Raw genomic sequence first — 4,742 nt, 5'->3', positions numbered from 1 at the left:
TCACATATATGAGCTCATGTAATCCTCCTAACAGAATGGTGAGGTGAGTGTCACCACTATCCCAATTACATAGATGACAAAACTGAGGTTCAGAGAACTGATGTCAATTGTTCACAGCTGATTCAGGCATTTACTGAATGAATGAATGAGGTGGTGAACCAGGATCTGAAATCACATTGTCTTCTCCAAATTCCATACTCTCTACCATGGCTGCTGCTGCTGTCTTCATGAAGAGTTAAACAGAGTCTCCTCTCAGAAACTGATGTTGGAGGTAGTTATAAGTACAAGACTGTACAGAAATCACTCCCAGAGCCCCAACATCACCTTCTTTCCATGGACAGAGTGACCTGTTCTGCTCCAAGCCTGCCAAGCCCTTCCTCTCACAACCATCTCAGCCCACTTGTAACATATCTCCTTACAAGCCTATGCCCCTTATACTGTGAGCCCCAGGAGGAGCACTGGGCCTTATTCATCTGTGTCCCCAGTGTCTGGCATCACCCAGGTGCTGAATGAATTAATGAGGTATGTGGCAGATCATCTTTTCCTATGTTCTCCAAAACAAGGAAACAGCAATAGCCCCAAGATTCTGCCCAGTGTCTTGGTATCAAGGGAATGTACTGGGCCAGTTTTGAAAATCCATAATTTCTCCCTCTCTCCTTGTCTCTCTCTCTCTCGGAAGGCTTGCCAACGCTCAGGAGGAGGCTAAATATCAACAGGGTTATCCCAGCCCCCAGAGAGCAAAAGGGGACAAGCACATCTCAGCTGCTCTGCCCCAGGCAGCCCCAAAGAGGAGCTAAATTTTCTTTCTCCCTCTAAAGGGCCTACATAGCAATGCTTCCACCCACATCTTGGCTCTCCCACACTCCGCTTTTCTGCCTCCCTGCAGACAGCCCGCTCTGCCACACTCCCACCCAGCCCTCTGCTATCAGAGCTCTGAACACCCAAAAAGGAAAAACAATTTGTGCTGAGCGTGAAGACAGAGCCAGGGAGGAAGGGAAGGGCTGCTCGCTGCCAGCTGACGTTCTGCAGACTGAGCTGCCTGTGTCTGTGCCAAGGGTGTGGCCACCGGCAAATTCTGAGAGAGAGAGAGAGATGGGGGAAGGGGTTAGAGAAAAATGTACTGATTTCCACAGCGCATCTTGAGTCCTATCTTAAACTGTACTGAATGGGCTGTCCCATGAGAGGGAATGAGATCAAAGGCCCATAGATGATAGAGAACTACCAGTCATACATTCACTCAAAAAACATTTACTGGGCACACTACGTGCCAGGCAAAACATGCAGCACAAGGAATGCAGATGTGAAAGACAGCGTACCTGTCCTGGAATATCTCACATTTGAGTGGGGGAGACAAACAAGGAAACAGGCAACTGTAATACAGTGTAATCAGTACTAAGGAAGAGACAAGCACTGGACACAGTGAGAGGCCAGAGGAGGGGGAGCTCACTCATACTCAGGAGCAGAGGGGCAGTCAGAGAGTCTGCCTGGAGGAGGTGACATCCAACACACTGAATCGTGAGGAATAAGGAGGAATTAGATTGGTATAAATGGGAAGAAAGGCATTCGTAGGCAGCAGGAGTAGCCTATGCAAAGGCATGGGGATGAAAGCACATAGACCAGCAAATACTGGGATTTGGTGCGGCAGAGTGAGGGGTTAAGAGGAGGAGTGGTTAGAGTTTGTAGGCTCTTGTTGGAGAAGCTAAGGATTTTGGATGTTATTTTAAAACCAGCTAGAGTATCATCAAAAGGCTTGGAGGGTGTGTGACTGATCAGATTTGCATTTTGAAAAAATGAGTCTGGCAACTAAGTGAAGAATGGATTTCCAGAATATGAGATGGGGGAGAAGGGGAGCAAAAGGAAGCTAGGTAAGTAACCCAGTGAGAAATGGCAAGGATGTGAATTTAGGGCAGCTCCCATGGGAAGGAAAAGGAAAACACAGATCTGCGAAGCATTTAGGAAGTAGAATTACTGGACGTGGTGACCAGCATGGGGGGCACAGGCAAGGAAAAAGAGCTGATGGCCATGTTCTGACTTGCATGTTGAGTGGGTCAGGTGAGAGTGCCATGAGTAGAGATGGGGAATCTGGGCAGAGGAGAAGGTTTGGTGGGAAAACAGATGAGTCCTGTGTGGAATCCCTTGAGTTGGAGGTACCTGCGGACATCTAAGGAAAGAGAGTCAGCAGCGGGGTAAAGGAAAGGTGTGGGACAAGAGGAGAGCTGGACCGGAAAGTCAAAGTAGCTTCTGTGGTTAAAAGCATGGGGGTGGAGGAGATCACCCAAGGAAAATGTGCACATCAAGAGTGTGTGAACTCCATCTTCCTGTCCCTAGGCATGATGGGCTGAGATAATACAAGTGAAAGTGCTTAGCCTGATATATGGGTCAGAATGGATGCTCAATAAATTTTAGCTGAGTGAGTAGTAGGTCAAGAATCATGAATAGGCTGGGTGCGTTGGCTCATGCCTGTAATATCAGGCCTTGGGAGACCAAGGCAGTAGGATCACTTGAGCTCAGGAGCTCAAAACTAGCCTGAGCAACATAGCAAGACCTCATCTCTACTAAAAAAAATTCTTTTATTTTTATTTATTTATTTATTTATTTTTTGAGATGGAGTCTCACTCTGTCACCCAGGCTGGAGTCCAGTGGCATGATCTCGGCTCACTGCAAGCTCCGCCTCCCAGGTTCACGCCATTCTCCTGCCTCAGCCTCCCCAGTAGCTGGGACTACAGGCACACGCCGCCACACCCGGCTAGTTTTTTGGAATTTTTAGTAGAGACGGGGTTTCACTGTGTTAGCCAGGATGGTCTCGATCTCCTGACCTTGTGATCTGCCTGCCTCGGCCTCCCAGAGTGCTGGGATTACAGGCGTGAGCCACTGCACCCGGTCAAAAAAAATTATTTTAAATAGCTGAGTATGGTGGCATACACCTGTAGTGCCAGCTACTCAGGTGGCTGAGGTGAGAGGATCACTTGAGCCTGGGAGATCGAGGCTACAGTGAGCTATAATCACACTACTGCACTCCAGCGTAGGCAACATAATGAGACCCTATCTCAAAATTAAAATTTTTAAAAATCATGAATAATCATTTAGTCTAATGTTTTGCTTCCAAATATAATTGGGAAGTCCTTCTAATGTGTGTCTTGAATCCTCCTTTCATGATTCCTGCCTTTCCAGTCCTCAAGTCCTGATTGCCTTGCTTGCTATGTGCACCAGTGGCTTACTCTCTGTCCCTGCCTCCTACACTTTCCACTGTCAGATATTTTCAAGCTGTTTTATTTTCAGACAGTCTTCGTCATTGCCATCAGCTGCCTATTTGAGGTATTTTCATCAAATATTGTATTTGTGTAGCTAAACCATAACTTTCTGTAGAGGAAAGCAATGGCACAAATAATCCAAAAATGACACATTTAAGTGACTTCTAATTAGCTTGGGAAGTTGTTTTGGTCCTTGCATCTGAACGTAGGTGTGTTAGATATTCCAAAAACCGAATTCAGGGAAAATGGCCATAGTAGGGGGGAAACGATGCGAGAAGAATTTGCCTAGAAACTTCCTATTTATTTCATTCCACTCTCTTCAACAAGGCACCAAGCCTTCCATGCATCTATCATTTTCTCTGCCCATCCATTCCATCTATCCATTCTGCAGTCCATCCATTCATCTATCCATCCATCTCTTCATCCACCCATCCTCCAAATCCATCCATCCATCTATCTAAAAATATCTTTGAGTGCCTACTCTATGCCAGACACTGCACTAGGTGCTGAGGGATACGAAAACAAACGGGACTGGGAACCAAGAAACTTCCAGTCTGAATGGGAAGACCCAAGATTAAAAATAACTCTACTTGATAAGTCCTCTAAAAGAAGAATTAGAAGAGAGAACACAATTCTTTCTAGAGGAACCAAAGAAGGCTTCATAAAAGGGGGTCTTGAAGGAGAAGAGAGATTTGGCAATGGACACTTTTACATCTCACAGAGATACAGAGCAGAGGAGCAATATTTACCACCCCAATGCAGGTCACTCCTGGGCATGATAATCTATCTATGGGACTTCAAACTACCACTTCTCTTATGGGCTCAGTGTCTTCATCAATAGATCAAAGGGATTGTATCAGCAGTTTTCAAACCATGCTCTGTTGAACCTAGGGCAACCAACTGTCCTGGTTTGCCCAGGTTCCAGATATTTCTCAGGATGCAGGACTTTCAGCACTAAAACTAGACAAATTGAGCCAGTTGGGACTGGTACACTGCATTGGCCACTCAGAAAAAATATAAATAAATAAAGCCAGACAAACTGGGATGAGTTGGTCAATCTAACTGAACCTTACAGCTATCATAGGGAGGCCACCAAGGCAGGGGGTAGGAGGGGCAGGACTTAGGGAGGAGGCCAGTCCAGTGGGGCTCAGAGCTCCCAGTTCCACTTTTACTGGATTAGTTGTGTCTTGTTTTACACCTTGAGCTTCTAGGTTAGATTTTTGTTTGTCTGTTTGTTTGTTTTGAGATGGAATCTCACTCTGTTGCCCAGGCTGGAGTTCAATGGCACAATCTCGGCTCACTGCAACCTCCACATCCCAAATTCAAGTGATACTCCTGCCTCAGTTTCCCAAGTAGCTGAGATCACACCTGGCTAACTTTTTTGTATTTTTAGTAGAGACAGAGTTTCACCATGTTGGCCACACTGGTCTCCCACTCCTGGCCTCAAGTGATCTGCTCACCTTGGCCTCCCAAAGTGCTGGCATTATAGGC

At 46.2% G+C, this 4,742-nt stretch overlaps 1 protein-coding gene across 1 annotated transcript in view; it reads left to right on the top strand.

Moving 5' to 3' along the window:
* The first annotated feature begins 2,604 nt into the window (after positions 1 to 2,604).
* The window catches only part of LOC105510342 (putative uncharacterized protein FLJ41591), a 42,709-nt gene continuing 40,571 nt past the window's right edge, over positions 2,605 to 4,742 (top strand). Inside the window, 1 exon segment of the mRNA XM_011940048.1 lies at positions 2,605 to 2,726. The gene's annotated coding sequence lies outside the window, so the exon portion shown is untranslated.

The sequence above is a fragment of the Colobus angolensis genome, unplaced genomic scaffold, assembly GCF_000951035.1.
Source record: "Colobus angolensis palliatus isolate OR3802 unplaced genomic scaffold, Cang.pa_1.0 Scaffold187, whole genome shotgun sequence".
NCBI classification, from domain to species: domain Eukaryota; kingdom Metazoa; phylum Chordata; class Mammalia; order Primates; family Cercopithecidae; genus Colobus; species Colobus angolensis.
Note: the sequence above shows the minus strand (reverse complement) of the source record. Positions and strands in the feature narration are given on the sequence as shown.